This window comes from Miscanthus floridulus, chromosome 11, assembly GCF_019320115.1.
Source record: "Miscanthus floridulus cultivar M001 chromosome 11, ASM1932011v1, whole genome shotgun sequence".
Taxonomy (NCBI): Eukaryota; Viridiplantae; Streptophyta; class Magnoliopsida; order Poales; family Poaceae; genus Miscanthus; species Miscanthus floridulus.
The window spans coordinates 93,698,963-93,721,984 of NC_089590.1; the positions used below are offsets into that span (position 1 = coordinate 93,698,963).

The window sequence follows — 23,022 nt, forward strand, 5'->3', positions numbered from 1 at the left end:
CACCTATATGATTTTATATGTTTTACTAAAGATCAGCTCAAAAATTAAATTAGAAAACTATTTGTAATTCCTTATGAAAAAGAAAAACGAATTCTTTCGTGCGGCCCACACGCACGGCCCACGGGACACAGCGCGCGCGCATAGCGGCCCGCAGGCACGGCCCACCCAAAGCCGGCCCATGCTGAGATGGCCCGCGCCGGGGAATCCCGCGCGCGCGACGACTTTGCAAAAGAGACCTCAAACTTCTTCTGAATTACAACTAAGTCCTAATGCTATTTTCTCCTCTCTCAGAACTTCTCACTTAACCCTCTAGCCTTTCCCTAATTCACCCGCACGCACCCTCCGCGACCCAGTGCACGGCGACACGGCGAGCGACGGCACTGAGCGCCTACGCCGGCCACCTGGGACCTACGCTGGCCCACCTAACGGGTCGATCACCATCTTCGACCCGAGCGACTACAGTAAACGGCGATGCGGGGTGACACGACCGACCGGGGAAGGCTGTAGCGGCGCGCGGCCATCTGCGACGGCGGCACCACTGTTCTGGTGGGCTGGGATAGCTACAGGCCTAATTGGTTAGCTCATGAGCATTAGGAGGCTACCCTAGACCAAGTCAAGGTGATGGTTGGGGCGGAGGATGGCGGAGGATGGTTGGCCACATGCGGCCGAGCCGTGCGGCAGCATGGTCGCGTCAGCAACGATGGGGAGGCGGTAGCGGTTCGGCCGACGTGCGCAAGGTGGAGAGGGAGGCAAGGTGAAGCTAGTGGTGTAAGTGAATTGGTTCGGGAGGGACAGTAGGAGAGCTGCCCACATCCATGGTCGGACGGGACATTATCGGCACGGTGGCGGGGAAACTCCAAAATTGGAGCTTGGCCATGCGCGCTTCAAGGCTGGGTAGGGTCAGGCTGTGAGAGGACATGATGGTGAAGCCATGGATACAATGAATTGAATGGAGGTGATCGTTCGTAGGATAATTGATGGCGTGCCTCGACGGCGGCAACAGAGGGAGAAAGAGAGAAAGAGAGAGAGACGGGGCGTGGCCGGTGGGCTCGGCTCGTCCTCGCCTTGGCGGGACGCGGTCGACATGATCGTGGAGGCCCACACATAGGCACTAGCAGCCAGGCGCGTGCGTTTGCGACCGGCGTGGCCCACGTGCCCTAGTGCCATTAATGGCAAGACGACGGCAAGCCCGACCATGTGCGCGTGGCAGAGGCGGCAACACACTGGGCTGGCAGCGGCACAGAGATGCAGAGGGAGGCACAAACATGACGGCGAGGCGATGGCTCCGACAGCGGCTATGGCGTAGCGCGGGGCGTGTCGCAGTGCAGCAGCGCGGCGGGGCCGGCGGAAGCATCGCCCGGCTTCGCAAGCGGCGGCGGCGGCTCTGTGCGCCAGGAGCCATCGGTCGATAGGCCACAGCCACGTAAGAGCAGCCGTGGCTGGCCACATGTGGCAGCGCGTGTGCGCGTGGGACAACCAGCATGGCGACGCCGGACGCTCGAGCGTGTTGACCGCGCCCACGCGGCCAACCAGCCTAAAACCGTGTCGTGCACGAATATTAAAGTGTCTATAAAAACTAAACGGTTGCTTCTGGACCTAAATCATCTTCACCATGCTCCAGATGGCATATGAGACTGCCAAATCGAGCTATAACACCACACCACTCTTTAACCCAATCTCTAGCTGTTGACCAACTTGAAAATTTTCTAAGTTTTTGAGCTGAACTTGATTTCCATTTGTAATTTCTAGGCTAGTAGAAATATTAGCTAGTAATATCATTTTTCGACAGCAAATATTTCACTGTCATCTACAAAGTTTGTACTTCAAACTTTATTTAAGCACCACATATATGTTCTATAGCATTTTTGTTCAATAAAAATTAGTTTTAAACCCTACTTGATATACATGAACCGTTGAATTAACTTTCGTTTAGCATTTTTATTGATCATTTTAAGTTACAAGAAATTTATCTACACATTCTATCACATGCATTAACACATAAACATGATGCTCATGGCATATTTTAGTAAATAATTTATGATGTAACACCGAGGGTGTTACACACGTCGACCGGGATGCCCCAAACGTTGATGCCATAGGTCGACACTGGGAGCGCCGGCGGCGAGGGCGCCAGAGGGTAGAGCTTGCCGGAGCTGTTACAATGGAGGATCACCGAACACGTTGGAAGATCCTTGACAGAAAAACCGAAAGGGTCAAACTCCATCGAGACATTGTTATCGCGAGTTAAGGAGCGAACTAAAATTAGATTCTTGATCAAAGAGGGGGACACAAGAACATTGTTGAGGAGCAGTGGGGAGGTGGTGGTGTGAATAGCATATGAGACCCGATGGGTAACCGGCAACGTGGCGCCGTTGTCGATGGTGATAGGGAAAGAATGTGGAACGGGGGTAGGATGAGAGAGGTTACCAGCGTTGGAGGCCATATGCGAGAACGCGCGGTGTCGAGGAACCACTCGGCCGTCTAGGGAGCAGTCACCGTGGCGTTGGTTGCGTTCAACGCGGCGAGCAGCGCCTGATGATTCTAGGGGTCCATTGAAGGAGGCGGCTGCGCGACGACAGGAGGAAGTGGCGGCTGGCCAGCAAAGTACGCCTGATGTGGTGGCGGCCTGGGGCGAGAGCCGAGGTCACCAACTCCTAGAACGCGGAACGGCATGGGCCAGGCCTGCACCTTGCCGGTCCATGGGTTCAGGCCCGGCGTCCAGGCCGAGGGAGGATGAGTGGAGGTGGAGCCGGAGTAGTTGTTGCCGCCTGGAGGAGCACCGCGGCGGTTGTCAAAACGAGAGGGGGCGCCGTGGGTCGTGGCAGGTGGCTTGGGGGCGGTTTGTTGACCGCCCGAGTTGGATCTGGAACCACCATCACCGGAGGAAGGAGCGGGAGGATGAGATCCACCAGAGGCCACAAGGGCGTGATGGGCAGCTGCCTTCGCATGCTCCTTGTCGTAGTGTTCTTCGAGGAGGAGGTAGGAGCGGGCAGAGAGAAGGTGTGCAGTGGCTGCTTCGCGGTGATCGCCGGGATTGCGTGGCGGTACTTGGAGCTGAGGTCGCGGAGCATGTTGAGGACCTGGCTGGTCTCGCTCACAGGCTGCCCGATGTCGCGAAGAGCGTCGGACAACTGCTTGAGGTGGCCGGTGTACTTGGAGATGTCCATATCGCCTTGCACGAGGTTCCTGAACTCGGCTTCCAAGTAAACGGCGCGGTGGACCTCATTGTCGCGGAATTGGTCCTGAAGGGCGGTCCAGATGACATACACCGTTGGCTTGGGGACGCAGACGATGACGAGAACGTCCTTGGCGACGGAGTTGTAGATCCAGCCGAGGATGCACTGGTCGACGACGCGCCACTCCGGATCATGACGTTGTGCCGGTGTCGGGGGAGAGGAGAGATGGTCACCGAGCCCGAACTTGCCGATGAACGTGTCGAAGAAGGTGCACCATTCGGTGTAGTTCGGCTCGGTGAGTTTGAGAACGACGGGAACGTGAGACTTGATGTTCACCGTCTGCAGAACGGCGGAGGTGGGAGGCGCGGTGTGGATGGCCGGAATCGCGCCGGTGTAGGACTCGCCACCGACGGAGGAAGTGGAGGAAGACTCGGTGTCGGAGACGTCGGCGTCGAAGAGCGGGTTGGCGTCCATGACGAGCGCACGTTGGAGGGCACAACAGAAGGGGGAAGCAGCGGAAGAGCAGCGATTTTAAAAATGAGAAGGATGTTGAAAGAGGAGTAATAAAGTTCCTGTGTGCAGCAGGTTCGGCATGTCTCATAGATACATAAAAATGAGAAGGATGCAAAGGAACTTAAAAAAAATGGTAATTATATTTACTTCACCAATGTTTCATGGCTTTTGCAAGGGAGCAAGTTCAGCATGACAATCTGCAGCAGAATCTGCTTGGTGCAGTGCACCAGCAGTGAGGACCCGACTTGCAAGTTTCACAGTTCAGAAAACAAAAAAAAAAAAGGAAAAGAGCACAGGCCAAATTGACCGCAACATAGTTGACAGCACAGGACAAGAGAAATTTAGAATCCAACAGACAGAGATTATATTTAATTTGGTTCTCACACACATGACAGAAGCATAGTTATCACAAATGACATTACATAGTTCACACAGCTGTCTTCGACATAGTTCACACAGCTGTTGACAGCACAGGCCAAGAGAAATTTAGAATCCAACAGACAGAGATTATATTTAACTTGGTTCTCACACACTTGACAGAAGCATAGTTATCACAAATGACATTACTTGGTTCACACAGCTAGCTTCAACATAGTTCACACGGCTGACTTGAGCAAAAGACATCTGTACATAGTTCACACAGCTAGCTTCAACGGGCGGGTGGTAGCGGGATCCGGCGGGGAGGAGCTGCTTCAGTGGGGAGGCATTCGCAGGCGTGGAGGCGGCGACGAAAGATGCTCTAAGGCTTGTCGCCGTCGTTGGGCTCCCAAACCAACTAAAACGAACAATACAAATTAGAACAATAATTAAACTCAGTTAGTACCTAGTATAACAGATATGTATTATTGTCACATAAACGTACCACATTGTGTTGCTGAAGAAAGTCCCTCACATCCTCCGAACATATAGCATATCCAGTGGAAAGATTAAATACACCATGAAAAACACCCACATACTGGCCGGCGCCATTCAGAACAGGGGCGCCAGAGAATCCGTTGTCAGCTACCATGCCAGGAATCTCTAACAGCCTCATGGTGTATCCCTTGAAGTTTACCGCAGTGATGGCATCATAGGTCCATTGACAAAAGGAAACTTGGCACAAGAACCAGCTCTCTGAGGTGGCCACCCAGCCAGCACCATCTTCTGCATCTTGTTAGGATCTGCATCAGCCCTATGGATAACTGGGTGGTCGGCCTGGCACCGGGTCCTCTCACCTCCCACATCCGTTTCATCTCTCTCACACAGATATCCAATATCAAACTCAATAACCAACAAATCCTTCTGAGTATCTAGAGCAATAACTCGGGTCTGAGTAGGAAATCTGCGGCGTTCAGATATTTTCTGAATGTTGTTCCTTGTGCGTACATTTATCTCATGGTGATAACAGTGAACATCAAACCTGAACATGTCGTTCACTTCTTCAAGACTGAAATGGTTATGGTGGCCTACTGTGAAAATGTCGGCAATGGTATGCGCGCATGTGAGGACCCTCAGAGTAGTGTCATGAGCTGCCACCACAAACCCGGTTGCTTGCCTCTCTCTTGTCTTAGCTGTGATGGCATCATCAAGATTTTTGATACCACGACATCTCCTTTTATCATCTTTCAGCACTGTATTTGCAAGATTTTTGTATCTGTTTTTGAGCACCTGATTGTCTATGTCCTTAGGATTAACAAGAACACAGAACAGTGAAGGTAGTGCTGCCATGGCAACCAGACGCTCTTCCTCTCTGTCGAAGCCAAGAGGTCCTGGTGCTCCTCCCAAATCTTGGCCAAGAGGTCCTGGTGCTCCTCCCAAGTCTTGGCCAAGAGGTCCTGGTGCTCCTCCCAAGTCTTGGCCATGATGCGCCATTAGCTGATTTAGAAAAGCAACAACAATCGGCAAGCATGTATTAGTCCAAAGTCCAAGGCTAGGTGTGAAGGTGGGCTCCGGACGGGGCTGATTCCGGCCTTTGGGCTTCACGCCCCGATCAGCAGAGGAGGTAAGGAGGAGACGGGGTCGCTCCCTAGGTGCTCGTGCAAATTCCCGAGCGGTCCTGCCGTTCTCATTCAGGCTCGCTTGGCAACAGCATCGCACTGGTTGGCCGTGTCGGCGGTGCTCGTGCTTGTGCAGGCCTTGCGACGGTTAGCTGCGTCACCACGCTCAAGCGCGGAGGGCAACAAAGGGTTCAAGGCGCGCACCAGGTGTTCGATGGAAAAACCGAGGGCGCTGTCGTCCGTGAACAGACCGGCGGTGGCTCCCTGGTTCGGCCGGTCTAATTGCCGAAAGCGTGGCCTTGGCGTGCTGTGCAGACTGGGAGAGATGGAGCAGAGGCAGGAGGCAGCTTCGGTGGTGGGCGTGTGTGCGCCCGGCCGCCCGCGTGTGGTGATTGGGCAACCTCGTGCCGGCATGGTGCCGAGCGTGTCAGGGGGTGAGGCTAGGCCGCTAGGCAGCAGGAAGGCTGAAGCTTGGGCTCGGCAAAGCCTACGTGCACGAGGTGCGTCGGCCGTGGGTGTGCTGTGCTTGCGAGCATGGCCGTGGTCTTGACGTGGCGACGGCGTCCACGGGTCATCCCGTGCGCGTCGCGGCGAGGCTGGCAAGGGCAGCAGGGGCCAAGGGACGTGGTCGGCATGATGTGCGTGTGCCCGCCCGGCGTGCTCGCGCAGCGTGCACGCACTGCGCCCCAGCGCGGTCATGGCCGGGGATTCCCGGCTGTGTCAGCATCGGTCTTGCAAGGGAGAGGAGGGCAACGACAAAAACGATGGTTGGTCTAGCAGGCAACAGAGAAGATGGGGAAAAGGAACGGCTTTTGGTCGTGCGCTCACCGGAGGCGTGGACAAGGGAGGCCCATCTACAACCCCGCCGCCACGATGCACCGCCGGACAAGGGAGGAGGAGGCAACCGCATCGAGGACAGTGGAGAGCAGGAGGGATTGAGGAGATGAGAAGACGAGTGAGCGGCGCCCCTCAACATAAAGGGTGGTGAAACCCTAGCAGCGGGGAGGAGTGGGAAATTTCCGGGTCGCGCGCGAGACAGGGAGCGCCAACCCGCCAACAACCAAAAGGGAGCACGGAGAGACCGAATTGAGCCGAGCCTGGGGGAAACGAGGGGGAGGGGCGTTCCTCGAGGGCCTGGCTCCCAGCTGCTTTAAGCAGCGTGCGGGCCCCAGAGGCGTCCAAGCAAACGAACACGCCCTGATGGACTAATGGGTGCTTCTTGGCGCTCCTCCGCATTGAAGCATGCAACTGCACTATCGACTCCGGCGAATTGACGCGCACCACCAACACCTCTGCAACCCCCCCCCTGCTGCATCTGCATGCCTGCCAGCCCAGGCAACAGCAGGTCAGTAGCTCACCAGTCGCCACAACCCCACGGGGCACAGGCCACAACTCGTCAGCTCTACTAGCCCTTTGTTGTGCCCCCAAGCCCCCAACGCCCGCGACTGTCCCTATATGGCGCCAAAGGCCATGCGCCCATAGGCTAGAGCTGACATCCACTCCATTACTCCTACTCCTATCCCTCTCCTGCGCATAGGAAGCAACAAAGCTCGAGGCCTCTCCGATTTGAGACGGGTGCTGCTGGTTGGTTACTTGGTTGGACGACCACCGAAGCCATCCGGTTTAGGGGTAAGAGTTTTTTTCTCTCTAGGACATTCTTCTCCTTACTAGTTATACTACTTGTTTACTCTTACAACTGGTTGATTTAGATTCATGAGCATGTCATTTAACAAACGCCATGCTTTTATGCAATTCTACAAATACCTATTGATTTCCCCCTTTTGCATCGACCAAATATGTATTGCCATGCCACAAACATAAGCTAAATTAATTTCTAGCTAAAACATAAGCTAAATTAATTTCTGCTGCCGGAAACTAAAAATTACAAATATAACTATTATTGCCATGCCAAAAGAAGATTTTGTCCCGTGGCAAAAGAAGCGGGCCAGTGTTGAGTATCAAACATAGGGGTAGCTTAAACCCTTAGATCAGTGTCATGATAGTTCAGTTAACCCCCCGATTGATTCTCCTAATCAACCAGGGTTCGGGGGCTAAACCCACCCTCCGGCCCACTAACGAATGGCTTGATGGGCCTCAGAAGGCCCACTGTAGGAAGGGGCTTCGACGTGTTGGAAATGAGTCAGAAGGATAAGTCTTCACCCAAGTCACTTACACCTAGAGCCTGCCAAGGCCTAAGCAGTTCCTGACCTTGGAACGCGGCAGTCGACCAAGGGGCGTCGTGCGTGCCTTGGTCTTGTTGGGCTAGGTTCCCCATCTGGACAGACGCCTCTCCGGAATCTTTCAGGGTCCAGATCTTGATAGGCGGGCAAAACCACAGGGCGCCACGCCCTACCATGGGTCTGTTCCTCGCTAATCGCGTGTTGACCAGCCCTAGCACAGGGTCACATCCGGGGCGTGATGCAACGCGACAAGGAACCCTGTGTGCCCATTGTGCGGATAAGTTTGGATTTGCACGACAACTTCACCCTACATGCGGTCGTGCCCCTGGCGTGTGACGAACGCCAGGAGAAGACAATCCCAGATAAGGCTTACCGCAACACCTAAGACAATCCCAAGGAAGGCTTAACGATAGCAGGCGACACCTGATGGACAGTTCTAGACTCCAAGCCAATTTAAGGCAACAAACCAGGAAGGAAACTCTCTCTACAAGTAAAACAAATAAGACCGCCTAGGGTGCTCATCAGAAACGTAACATTTGTATAGTTAAACTTTTCTTCTTAACTATAATGATACACAAATCTTGAGAAAAAAGAATAATTAGAGAGATGGGGGCGTATAGAGTTTTTTCTGGGCACCTTCCTCCGTGTCAAGTGGCGACCAAGCGGAGTATGAGCAGATCGCCGCCGCCCGTTGCCTTTTTTCATCACCTAAAAAACGGAATTTATAAATAACTCACGGATGATATGGTGTCATGTTTTCATTCACTTTTGTGTGGTTGAGATTGTTCGTAGATTCGTGCGATTATTTTCTATGTTGCCTCAGTTCTGGGCGCATTACTGACTCGTTTCTGTGTTATACATAGGCCCAATTCAGCCCATTACAGATTATGGACTACTTAATCTGTTTGGTGATTTCAAATATTTTGTATTCGGTTGCCCGATTCAGATATCTTGTGCTCAGCGGGGAGAGACGGTTCGCTTGGTGCTCGGCCGAGGCGGAGGCGGAGCCGCCGCGGCGCCGACGCCTGCGCCCGCTCTGGCGTCGCAGTCGCCGGAGGACTGGGTGTTTTTTTTCCTTTCTCGAATAGATAAAAGATTTACGTATTGTTGTAATTAAAGAAGAAGAGTTTAATTATACAAATAACACGCTTCTAATGAGCACGCTAGGTGGTCTTACATCTATGACCGGACCTTCCTAGCAGACTATTTCAAATTTCGATATTACATAAATGGTAAACAACCGAAACAAGAACACCGCAACAACCTATAGAGTTGGGCGTCTCCGCTGCTAGCTGCGCGACCTGCTTCGCCATCCGAGAAAAGCACTCTTCCACTGGCCCTATTGTTGTCGCTAGAAACAGCTTGTCCCGAGCTGCCACGTGGTTCGACGTCGAGTCCCCCGCCGAAGGACTGGGTGTATCCCGTCGTCTTCGTCGCTTATTAGCTAAAGGTGTGTGCTGTCTTCGTGTTGTCTCCCAGGTGATTTGGGATTTCATTTCTTTTTGGAAAAAGTCTACTTAACCCCCCACCTTTCATACTTGGTCTATTTCACCCCCAACTATGAAACCGTCTGTTTTACCCCCTGAACTTTTCAAAACCGTCTATTTTACCCTGGGCGGTTTTCAGCGGCGGTTTTGATACAGTAACAGCGAGTCTGCTACAGTAACGGTGGGTTTGATACAGTGCCATGTTTTGAATTTTTTTTATTTATTTTCGGTGAATTTTTGAAAAATCATAGAAAATCATAAAATGAAAAATCTAATTTTATTGGACTCCACATGAGTAGATCTACATAGTGAATATATAATACGGTATGCTTTAGTACAATTTTTTTAGCTTTAGATTAATTGGAAAATCCAATTTTGTCTGTAATTAATTGGAAAAAAATTCAAAACCACCGACCGTAGCGGACCCGCTGTTACTGTAGCGGGCCCGCTGTTAAGGTAGCAAAGCCGCCGCTGAAAACCGCCCAGGGGTAAAATAGACGGTTTTGGAAAGTTCAGGGGGTAAAATAGACGGTTTCATAGTTGGGGGTGAAGTAGACCAAGTATGAAAGGTGGGGGGTTAAGTAGACTTTTTCCTAAAATAGACGGTTTTAGAAATTTCAGGGGGTAAAATAAACGGTTTCATAGTTGAGGTGAAGTAGACCAAGTATAAAAGGTGGGGTGTTAAGTAGACTTTTTCCTTTCTTTTTCAACATTTTGTCTGAGCGCGGACGCACGGGGGACAGAGGGTGTACCAATGGAAGGTGGATGAGTTTGATTCGGTGGCCAGCGAGTTTTGGGCATGAGGAGAGATGTGTGTCAGCGTTTGTGGCCGCTACCTGAATCCAGTTGGAGCGCCTGCTGCTCGAGAGGTTCAGGAGCAATACTCTGACCCCTGCGACTTGCATTTCTGTATTTATCGTGTGCAGTAGCTTTATCTCCATGTTTGAATAATGATTGTTGTGGTCCTACACATTCATGAAGTAAACAACCGCATAAATATTAAATTGGCGTGCTGCAGAAAAGGTTACTCTCATAAAGTATTACTGTCGGTGTTTTGGACCGACAGGCCCTCAACCGACTAGTGAAAGTGTACTGCGTGTTCTTAATCTCGAATGGTGATGCAAAGAGACACAAGGTTTATACTGGTTCAGGCAATATATAGGTGCCCTACGTCCAGTCTGAGGGAGCGATCTTGTATTCCTTGCATCGAGGTGCTTGTAGTAGGGGTTTACAAGCTAGGCGAGAGAGGGAGCTTGTCCCAGGTCTCTGCCTGGAGCGGCGTGGGTTGCTTGAGACGTTGATTTCGTGCAGTGAGGAAGAGTGTGTGTTACAGGACGTTGTGCGTTGCTTGCATGCGTGGTGTCTGTCTGTCTCCGATTCCCTAGAAGCGGCCCCGGTCACTCCCTTTTATAGTCGAAGGGAGACACGGGGGGCGGTACATGGATTTGCTACGTGGCATTTTATGAGCAGAGGCGGCATGTCCGAGCCCTGTAGCTTGTCACTGTGGCGGCATGGTCGGTGGAGCGGCCTTGTCCTCGGTGCACTGGAGCGACGCGCCGGTCACGCCTGATCCTGTGCGACGTGGGAGCTCCTGTGATGACATGCGCGCCTTCTTCTGTTGGAGACGTGCTGGTCGCTGTATGTTTGACCGGCGCGGGGAGCCGAGGCCCAGTTAGTGCAGAGGCGGAACCATCGTGGTCGGCTCGGCGGGCGTGAGTCCCGATGCTACAGGGGCCTGGAAGCGGATAGCCGAGGCTCGGAGGGAGCAGTTGGTCTTGTACGCTGATTCCGAGACTACAGAGACCCGGACTTGACTCTCCACGCCGCGCTGTCCTTGGAGCGGGTGGGGTTAGGCAGCACAGTGCAGCACGGGTGTCGGTCGTGGGCACAGCGACCGGTAACCCCCGCCCCGTCTTGTCCCGGACGGCGTGGCGTCGATGTGGCTCCCATCTCGTCGTCCACTCCGCTGTATCGAGCCGTCGTTCAGCTGACGTCGCGGGAGTGGTTGGACGCGTTGGTTGGATGTGACGTCCTCGTCCGAGGCCTCGTGGCGCGGTACCTCGTCCGAGGCCTGACGGGCGGGGCCTCGGGCGAGGCGGAGAATCGGTACCCCGTCCGAGGCCTGACGGGCGGGGCCTCGGGCGAGGCGGAGAATCGATACCCCGTCCGAGGCCTTACGGGCGGGGCCTCGGACGAGTCGGAGAATCGGTATCTCGTCCGAGGCCTTACGGGCGGGGCCTCGGGCGAGGCGGAGAATCGGTACCTCGTCCGAGGCCTTCCGGGCGGGGCCTCGGGCGAGGCGGAGAATCGGTACCTCGTCCGAGGCCTTACGGGCGGGGCCTCGGGCGAGTCGGAGAATCGGTACCTCGTCCGAGGCCTTACGTGCGGGGCCTCAGGCGAGTCAGAGAATCGGTACCCCATCCGAGGCCTTACGTGCGGGGCCTCGGGCGAGGCGGAGAATCGGTACCCCGTCCGAGGCCTTACGTGCGGGGCCTCGGGCGAGTCGGAGAATCGGTACTCGTCCGAGGCCTTACGGGCGGGGCCTCGGGCGAGGCGGAGAATCGGTTCCTTGTCCGAGGCCTCGTGGTTTCGCTCTGGGTCGAGCCCGCTTCAGGTGAGCCCGGATATTGATCGAGGTGGGCCGGGCGGTCCAGCCGAGCCTCGGATAAGGTGAGGGGTTTGCCGGTGGTTGTTTCTTAGTTTCGATTTTTACAAGGTCTAAGCGATCCTTTCGGCTCTTGCTTAGGGGACCCCTTTTTATGGTACGCGACAATTACTGTGTAGTGATTTGCAATACGCCAATACTACTAAGTGGTCTACGGTGACTTGCACACTATCTGATTACATGTCTGCACTGTAATTAGTAGATAAGTTGTTATAAGATGTCGATTCATATGTGTGAGCTTATTTCTATATGAGTGTTTTCATTTCGGTGGTTCGGTTTTAGAAGTAGTTGTTTTGTTCAGTTTTTTTATGACTTTTCAGTTTAAATGCTCCTATTAGTTTTTATTTCAGTGGTTCAGTTTTAGAAGTTGTTTCGCTCGTTTACAATTTTTTTTATGATTTTTCAGTTGAAGTGTTCCTATTAGTTTTCATTTCAGTGGTTCAGTTTTAAAAGTTGTTTGTTTTGTTCTGTTTCAGTTCTTTAGTGATTTTTCAGTTGAAATGTTCCTATTAGTTTATGATTTTTTAGTTTAAATGTTCCTATTAGTCTTTGTTCAGCGGCAGTAGTTCCAGTGCAGTGCCCTCTCTGTTGTTCGTTAGTAGCAGTTAAGCCGCAGTTTTCAGCAGCTGCTTTACCGTCTTTCAGTTAAGTAGTGTAGCAGCAATATTTGTTTTGAAGTCAAATCTTTGAGCTGGTTGCAGTAGCAGGCTGCTGGTTTCTTTTCCCTTGCCGCGACTAAGTGCAGCTCATGGTCTGAACCTCTGCCTAGAAGTTGGTTTTTTGTTTTGTACTATAGTTTGGTTCAGTTTTTAGAAACTCTGTTCAGTCATTCGATAGAAGCAAATATTCAGAGTACTGTGGTGCAGTTCGGATGGTGCAGCAGCATGCTTTAAAATTGTGAAGGGTCACTTTCATGCAATAGTGAATACACTATTATGCTCTTTGAGTGTCAGTTTTTCAGTATTTATGTATAGGTAGAAATTCTGCTTCATTACTATTAATTTGCCTGTACTCAGTATATGATCTTTGGTTTTCTTTTAGGTGTTCAGAGATACCGTCTCAGCAGCAACAGTGCATCAAACCGATACCGATTTTCTTGATTAGCAGCTGGAACAAGTATTCTTAAATTTAGTGTGTTTCATTATTCTTTGTTTTTATATTCAGATAATTAGTAACAGAAGGTGAGGCAAAGAATTCAGATGTGAACTGAACGACAGGAGGCAACTTACCTTGTTTGATCTGCATTCATCGTCTTCTGCATCAGTCTTCTTTGCACTTTGATTTGGTCTTGCTTTTCTCTTCGTCTTCATAGTTTCAATCCTTCATATTTGATTCTCCCTTGTCCGTTTGTTGTTTCTTTTTCTTCCCCGCCAAGTCATGTTTGTGTTGTTTTGTTGTGAAAAAGTAACATGTGGGGTCCACTTATCTTTAATTATTTTTTCGTTGATGACGTTAACTTGAGTTCGTTTCATTATTTTTTCTGTTGATTCTTTGATAGTTACGTGCCATTTTTTTTCTACCAATGATTTTTTTTTGTTTTTTCGTATTTTTCTTTTGGCTTTGATTGTAAAACTACCTGTATGATGTATTATTTTAATATTTATTTCTAATTTTAACGTGTCAATCTATCATTGGATAAAAATCTGAATGGTAAGGACCAGTTCGAGAAGACAACTAGTCACGACGCGAGCGGGCGCAACCTCGCAACAAAAAAAAAAAAAAAAAATCTTCTACAACTAAAAAAACAAAACATTCATATTTTTAGGTGCGACATTTGTTTTGATTCGTCCGTCTGCCTACGCCTGCGATACCCGCCTGCTTTAAAGAAAACAAATCGATCATCTTAGGTCACATGCATGGAAGGAAACAATAATCATGCATCAAAATCATGCTGCTCTGGAAGGGAGGTACGTTGATGTTCTTCAAAGGATCCCCGCCTGCTTTGAATGAAACAAATCGATCACCTGAGGCCATATGCATGGAAGGAAACAATAATCATGCATCGAAATCATGCTGCTCTGGAAGGAAGGTACGTTGATGTTCTTCAAATGATTCCCGTCTGCTTTGAAGGAAATAAATCGATCACCTGAGGCCACATGCATGGAAGAAAACAATAATCATGCATCGATCCCTGCGATATTTGTTTTGGTTCGTCCGTCTGGGCCATCGAGCTCCGCGCCCCCCGCGACAGTCTGGCCAACCCCGCATGCTCGGCAGCCCCTGGCGGCGGTGCGGCCCCCTGATCTAGCTACTTCAACCTTCCCCTCTCCATCGGCATCACAGGGGCGGCTCCCCCTTTCGTGGCTCCAGTCGGGCAAGCAGCAACTACAGCTCTGGCATGCTCAGCCCACATAACAGCCCATCACGCCCAGTGCTTCTCTTCTCGTCTGACCCGTGCAAGCTTCCTCTGCTCTATCAGATTCCTTGTGATTCAATGATTTTTTACAACATGCTGATACCCCGCTTGAATGTTGTAGCAGTGCTTCTCTTCTTAAATGTTAAATGTTACAATTTCAATGGTGACGTGAAGTTGCAGCCTCCAAGAGCGACCAAGGATAAGGAGAAGTACCATCGGTGACTACTGTACACCGGCCACATAGGTGACGATTGCTATAGGGTATATCTTTTGTATTTTTTTGGACAAAGATTAAGGTCTGGCATCGGCAACTTCTCTAATGTGATCGAAGTCTATTAGTGTCCAGATTGCTATCCGGTGAATGCACAAATCATTTGACATTATATAGTAAACTGAGAACTAGCTACTTAGGAAAAACCTTAAAGAGTTCATGACAATTCGGATAGTTTTGTTGATCTATTTATCCTTTCTATCTTTACCACATCGATTCTTCTATCTCTAAAGCATACTTGATTACTCGTAAATTCATGGTTAATGCATTAAGTTTTGGATTGTTATAAGTATGGGCAAGGTTGTCGCTCGGCCCTTACCGAGTAGGTGAGCCTACGACGCCGCGCACTCCGTGACGATGTTAATTTCACGAATTTTGCTTTTGGAGTAAATGTCACTTTACATTTTCACAGTATTGTTATTTTATCGTACGATCATTGTGTTTTTAGTACAAAAGTTTTACTGTCCCGTAGCAACGCACGGACACGCTACCTAGTAATAATAAAATAAAAAAGCAGCTGCGCAAAAAAAAGGCTAATTTTTTTAGCAAAAAAAAAGGCTCATGGCACCCCTTTCTGCAACCAGTCTCTTGTTGGGCCGAGGCCTATTACTTGGAAGGGTCACATGACACAGTAGATGTCCTTGGATGTGGATAGGGAGCGCACTGCGCACGGTAGGATGGCCTGACTGCACGCCGACGTCGCCCACGTGACAAGTCGCGGTTGTGTTCGAGGCTTCGAGCCCGACGGCGCCCTCGAAGGCTCAAACAGTCAGATTTCGTTCGTTCCCAACCCCCAGTTTCCAACCCAAGATCCCTCTCACCGGCGACGCGTTTGTCGGCTGCGCCTGAGATGGATCGCGACACGCCGGTGCCGAGGAGGAGGAGAACGGGGAGCAGACATGCCGGGGAGCCCTCTTCGGCTGTGGCGGTGGAGACGACGAACGGGGGCAAGACAACATGGTTGTGGGAGGCGGGCGGGAGACTAGTGGAGACCCGGTCCGTCACTGCCGAGCAGACGAGCGCGACCAACACAGAAGAGGCGGAGGACGAGGAGTGGACAGATGATGCCCTCCCCCTCATCGCGAGCAGCCGTCCTCTCCCTCATAGATGCCCCATGTACCCCAAGGGTGGAAGCCGGGAAGAGATCGCAGAGTGGCACAGGGCTACTAGAGTCGCTTATGAGAAGGCTGCCAACGGTTGTTTTTCATCATTACTCCTCCAATGAAGGTTCCCGCTAACTCTTGTATTTTGGGTGTTCTTTGTTTAGATCCTGTCTCCAATCCTCCTATCTTGAGGGAGACAAAGGGGAGGGAGACGCCTTCTTCCAGTGAGGTGATCTCCACGAGACAAAGGGAGGTGCTTTTTAGGTTATCTAGCTCGATTGTCAGCATTTCCTCTACCCGGGTTGGAGATGGTAAAATTATTATTCCGAACTTGCAGTTAGATTATTATAACACAATAATTCCCTCATAGCTAATCTTGACATCAGTTGCTCCTGTTTTCAGATGGGGTGCCAGTATGGGAGTTTACTGGAATCGTCATTGGTCCATCCGAGTCTGATGAGCATGCTAGGATACTGACTAGTTCTGATACTGTCTGTGATTATGATGGGAAACTGCTCGATCGCAAGGTACACAAAGTTACTGATATGCACTTTTGGTTCATCTACTTGTTTGCTATTATTAGGCCTGCAAACATGCTAGTCATCACAACCTGCCAGTAGCCAAGGTGTTGACCCTCTTGTGCTGCCAACAGAGATGACCCTCAAATCAAAATAGCTTTCTGTACAGCATCGGCCAGCAAACTATGCCGTGCTAGCATCGATATTAACCCCAATATCAAAATAATAGAATTGACTGAGTTCTGGTTTGGATCTTAAGAAATCAACAAAGTTTAGAGCAGTCAAACTAAGATACTTTTCGCTGTTCTCGTTGGCTGCTGCTTTTCCATCCTGTGCTTTACTGGACAGCTGAATAAATTAGAAGATTGCTATTCCCTGTCCCAAATTGTAAATCGTTTTGGCTTTTCTAGGTACATATCATTTGGTATTGCACTTAGTTATACATTATGTCTAGATACAAAGTAAAAGCTTAGCTTTGTATCTATAAAAGCCAAAAAGATTTAAAATTTGGAAGGGAGTACTATTTAAGCACTCTTTAAAACTTTACAAAGAGTGCACGAAAACAGCAGACCTCCAATACATGTTTAAGATTTGACATAAATGACTGATTTTTAGGATAGCCTAACAGGACGTTACTTAGCCAAGCAAATACAATTTCACATCTTAGCAGTTAGCTTTGTATTTTTTTTCCCAAAAACAGTCTACACCACAGTCGATTAATCCAAAAACCATCCATAGCAGCATGCCTGTATGTCACTCATCATACAAGCGAAGGTGTGAAACAGAAACACCAATGCAACATGATCACATACCTGAGAATGTGGAACATTTCATGCAGTTGCAACATGATCACGTTGGAGCCAGGGTTGAGTACTTTTGGCTTTTTTTCTTGTTTATATGTGATGCGTTATTTGATGAAATAATGTCTTAACTCTAATCTCCATCGCTTCATACAATTTGTCTATCTAACTTAGCCTTTTTTTTTTCAGCTACTTGTTCGTTTGCCAAATAAGGCAATTAAGGATGGAGAGCTTTTGTTTTTTGATCCCTACTATGATATTGCTGTCTTGGAGATCTCAGTTGATATGCCATTGCGATGCCCTTCTTTTGTGTCAAGTCCAGAGTACGGAGACAAGGTATTCGTATTGGCGAGAGATGAAGATTCTTCGCTGTTGACCACGTCAGGGAGGGTCATGTGTCACAATGAAACTTATGTGCACCGCAACTACTATTTGTATGTGAGCTGTGTGCTTCCTGAGGTATTAACTAAATTACTTGTATTCAAATGTTGCATCTTACTTTATTGCTCTATTAAATTATTTGTACATGACTACATGTTTAATGCAGGCTAGCACATTTGGATTAGTAATCGATCGAGATGGAGATGTCGCTGGATTGGCTTTTTTTGTTGGTTGGTCAAAAACTGCCGTTCTTCCGAGCTTTATTATCAGAACATTGGTTGAAATGGAAAGGAACTTCAGGTATTAAAAACAACAATGAATATCATGATTTTGTTACTTTCAAAAGCACTTGCAATTTTGGATTCAATAAAACTAGGTGATTTCCACGAGCGTCATTGCTGAAAATCAGGGACAACTAGAAAACCAGACGCGGCAGCCGTGCCAACACCTATTATGTATATCCTAATCTTGAGAAGGTCTTGCATCATATGCTAAATTGCAGTAATGGAAGCTCAGGATTTCAGGTTATGGCATTGCAAATTTCAGAAACGAAGTTCAGAGTTTCAGATTATATCATAATCAAAACTTTAGAATTGCGCATTCAAACTACAATACGCCACATTTACTTTACCTTGTTATTGTCAAACATAAGCATTGCAGCCTGCAGAGCATTGACTATACTAGAACTAATATAATTATCTTCCCTACCTATGGAGGACATTGCACATTGTTTGTCAACATGGCTAAACAAGAAGCAGTAGTTAAATGAGGTCAAGTTGCTGCTAATATTCAGAGATTCAAAGCAGTGAGCAACTTTTTTGACACTGAAAATTTTAAGTTGTGCCAAGCTAGGGAATATGATAACCATGACTCTAGGATACACTTTAAGACACAGAGCAAGGATACTTCAATTATGCACTCCCACATGGTTCTGTTATTGCACACTTTCTTTACCTGTCCCTGAAGTGAGGTCTGTGGAAATAGGATAAGATTGTTACTCATCAGGAAGAAATCACTTTTAAATAATGAAAAGCACACAATCAAGCATTCAAGCTTGCATTATGGAATGAAGGATTGTAGGTAAAAGTTATGAACCATGTTTTATGCTAAAATGCAATAATAGCAAAAACATGGCCTATTGAAATTTCAATCTAAATAGGAAAAGAATATTTGCATTGGCATGTGTAAACATTTTCATGGAGAACACAATAGCATGCTCTTTGGCATTCTCCATGATACACAGATGTGCAACTGGTAGCTGCATTCCTTGTAATAGAAATGTGTATAGTACACTCTGTGCACTTCAAAAGGGTATAGTTGAGCATCGTGCTATTAAGGATAATAGTTAGTGTCGGTTTAATGAGAAGAATGAAAGGTAAACCTGTTTGAGCAGGGCTGCGAGTGGAGTGGCACAAATAGAGCTCCATTCCACCAAAATGAGCAGCCAATGTAGTGATAGCTGATCACTCCAAGGGAATTTGTGTCACCTAAATATCGTTCATCAAGAGAATATCAACGAATTTTTGAACTTAGAGTTGGAAACTTGATACTCTAATTAGGGCAAAATGGATATAAAAAGGCTTATGATATCCTTTGTATTGTACTCTGTTATCCAAATGAATCATTAATTACGTTATCTATAATGTCTGCTTGCTAGTATGGCTCAAGAGTCGTGGTAAAAATCTGAAAATCAGTATGATCTGATATCCTTTGTACTGTACACACAAGCCATATAATCCTGGAATTCAGAGGCTAAACTTTGTTGGATAAGTAATTTGTTTTCTTGAGTAAAAAGGCAATTTGGTTTTGACTACTGAAGTACATGCACAGCAACAGCTGGGAGGAGCTGCTACTGCCCTCTAGAGGCTTCAATTTAACTGCTGCAGTAATAGCAGAATCAGCAGGGGCAGTGAAGGAGCAAAATTGGTTTTGGGTATGAACTAAGTAGAACATAGTTGTTGCTAGCTGTATGCATGAGATGTACTAGCACTGCAGCAGGTCGTTACTGTAGCAAACCGACCTAGAGCAACTCTAGCAGGGGCCCCCAAATCAGGGCTCCTACTTTTGATTTGGGTGCTCCCCCTACTTTTGTTGGCCCAGTTTTTTTTTGCTTTCCCTCCAACAGCAGCACCCAAATTTGAGCCCTCAAATCCATTCTGATAGACAATGACAAACGGGACCTACTCGTCCTTATCTGTTTCTTCTTCCTCCTCTACCTACTGGGCAACACCGGGCGGGTGCGCCACGAACGATGCACGGGAGCTGGGGAAGTTGCGACGCCTCCACGACGGTTGGAGGAGCTGCGACCGACCATATCTTGTCGAAATCCGGGCCTACGGGTGGCCGCGAGGGCCCTGCGCCGCTGCGTCCGCTGCGGGCGCTGCCAGTGGGAGCCGGAGGGAAGGGAGGGGAGGGTCGCCGCGCTAGGGAAGGGCCGTGCTGGGGAGGGGTTGCGCGGGTGGGAAGGGTTGGGTGAAATTTGGGGGCTTCGCCTAGAGCCCCCAGGAATGGGTGCCGGAGGTAGGATTTGGTGCCCGCCCAAATTTCGGGGCCCTAGTAGGGGCCCTGCTGGAGCACGAACCCCCATATTTAGCTATGGGGGCTCAAGTAAGGGCCCTGCTGGAGTTGCTCTAAGTGCATATATAATGAGGGTACTACCTCATGTATACGTCGCCTTTGCGAGTTTGAATAAAGGAACAATACTATAGCTTCTGTGTGCATAAGGAGGTCCGTGATCTTGGTGTAGAAGATTAGCAGTTTGTCACTGCCGCTGAAGCTCGATTTGTGCCTCCTGGTCAGCCTAGTTAGGGTGGGCATCTCACTCCTGCTCGGCTCATGCCATGGTGGCGGCGACAGAGAGCCAGGCTGCGCCTCATTAAGCTGCTGCTGCGTTGACATGCGTAGCAGCGAACCATGCCTGCAGTGACCTCGGCCACGTCATGCGGTGTGGCGGTCTTGAGCTGCATTAGCTGCAGTGTCTCGGCAGGAAAACAGAGGTGCTGGCTAACGGTGCCCATGTGGAAGACTCCGCGCTCGCTGCACTGGGTGTCGAACTTGACGTCTCTGGTGGCAGGCGTGTTGCTGTTGAGGGTGGCGATGAGGGGCAGCGGCGAGGGAAGGGGAGGTGAGTTCGGGGGGGGGGGGGGGGGGGGGGGGGGGGGGGAGCATGGTACACCATCCCTAGGCCATTGCGGCAGGCCCGTGCCAGCTTGCGCCGGTGTCATGACCCACCGTGTGCCAGTGCTGCTGTCGTAGCCTGCTCTGGCCGTGCATGCGGGGGATGCCTGAGGACAGCAGGAGGATGGAGACACGCCGCTGAGGGAATGAGTTTTTCGCCGAGCAGGTTTGCGGCCTTAACGGTGTGAAAACCCATTACGGTCTGATCGAATGGTCCATATCGCATTTTGCTAGATCTAATGGTTAGCGGCCTAATGGCAACGTGGCCCTATCTGGTGCCCGTGGTTTGGCGTAGGATTCACATAGTAGAGATTAGATGAGGGCTGAATTAATCAAGCAAAGAGTAAATTAGCAAGTTTCTTGATTAGTAGAATAGAGTATGATAGAAATATAAGGGGTTCATGGAAATATGAGTAATGACATATTAGTCAACAATTTTGTTGATGAAATTTTTTATTTTTATTCCTATTTAAGTTATCTTTGCTGTTGAAAATGGCATGTAGAATTTTAATAGATATATAGTTTAATTCTATATTTGATTATTGATTAAATGCGAACTGTTTTTAGTTGTATTGCTCGTCCAGAACATGGTTTGTGTCTGAGAGCGGTTGCAGTTTCTGGACATGCATAAGAGGGAAGAAATCTTGTATCAACACAATATTGATAGTGGTTACATCGTCGATGAGGTGTGAATCTATTCAACAACTTGTATGCAATCTATTCAACAATATGCGTTGTCGGTATTGTAACTCATTTTATTTTTTTAGGTAGCAATCAACTCCACTGCAGAAATCATTGGGATTAGGCGTGGGGATGTGATTGTTTCAGTTAACGGGGTGTGCTCTCAGACTATGCCAGAGGTGAAAAACTGAGAATATATCTAGTTTTATTATATATACTTGAAAATATATCTGTTCTTATTGTGTTCAAAATTTGTTCCCAGTTGGAGGAGTATTTGCTTTCTCTTGGCTGGAAGTTTCTGGAGAGGAAAATTAAATCATCCAAGATTGTTCTTAAGGTATATTTGAAGTTATGTGCAATATCAAAATGTAAACTTAAAAAGGTTAACAATTGTGATATGATGTTTCAGTTAAAGGTTTATGACCCCCTCAAGTGCCAGGAGTACACTCTAAGCCTGCCTCTGGGATTTTCTTGCCTTACAGCAGGTAAAAAAGTTGAGGTGAAAGCTAATATGTATTTCTTATTTTCTTTGATTACGTCTCACATGAGAGTAACCTTTGCTTAATGGTAGTTCCATAGTTGTTAGAATGTACTTTGATTGATTCACATGATTGTTAGAAGTATGTGCTCTTTGAGGCTAGTAAGAAGAGTATTTTTAAGGCAAGTAAGCTATAGAGATTTGACAAAGCACATCAACAATGGAGCTCCGGTGCTAGTGCACTAAGCAAAGGAAGAGGCAATACGTGTACACATACAAATAGTATTTAGTCAGATGTAGCATCTGAATTGGCTAACCTTAGTGGCTTCCATCCAAATAAAAAAAGGATCCATGATGTGCATGTGCCTTTTCAAAGAGCGAATATTTTTTCTGGATTTCTTGTATATTCTTGTATATTTGATTCAAGTTCAGAATGAATATAGTACTAGTAATTCTATGTTTCTATAAGGACGAATTATGCAATAACAGCAATACATTGGTTTTATCTTTTATGTTGATCTGGTTGCAATTTAAACTTGGTTCACAGCTCTCATTGACTACAGTTTTGTTGTTTCCATTTCTGATGGATGGTAATGATTTCACCACTGCAGTAAAGGAGAGGGTGAAGGTGCAAGTAACTGAGAAGACATCACCTGGCATCAAGCGCAAGAAAACTACTCCTGTGCCGATGCCATCTGGAAGGGTCTTGCGCCCTCGTAAGAAGTGAGAAAAAGTAGTCCTCGGTAAGCTGGAAGCTTAGGCCGTGGTGCTGTGCATAGAGTGAATATGTTCTGCCATTCTTAACAACTGATGTGATCCATCCATGGAGGATTCTATTTTGGAGGGCCTGTTTGGCAAAGAGCTCTGGCTCCTAAAAACAGAGCTCCAGCTCAGGTCCATCTGATGCAGCGGCTTCTCTAAAAGGAGAAAAGTCTTTTTGAAAAACGTTTGGTAAAACAGTTTCTCCTGATTTTTTGAATGGATGAAGGATGTTGAATGTATGAAGTGCCCCTGCTTATTTGGGCTTGGTTGTCTAATGCAGTTGATAATATGAGTTGATTAGATAGTCAACCTTGGTTTCCATGCAGTTGGTAATATGAGTTGATAAGAGAGTCAACAATGGTTCCGGCTTTAGCCCTGGTTCCTCGGTTTCTCCTGATTTTTTGAATGCATGAAGGATGAGTATCTGAAGTGCCCCTGCTTATTTGAGGAAAAGAGGATACTTTGATTATATCTAGGCCTTGTTTAGATGACCCCAAA

General features: G+C 48.4%; 2 pseudogenes; one reads left to right on the forward strand and one right to left on the reverse strand.

Annotated features, from left to right (window-relative positions):
- Window positions 1–4,201: 4,201 nt before the first annotated feature.
- LOC136492474 (uncharacterized) lies at window positions 4,202–6,901 on the reverse strand (annotated as a pseudogene).
- An 8,436-nt stretch (window positions 6,902–15,337) lies between these two features.
- Window positions 15,338–22,799, forward strand: LOC136493975 (uncharacterized; annotated as a pseudogene).
- Window positions 22,800–23,022: the final 223 nt, after the last annotated feature.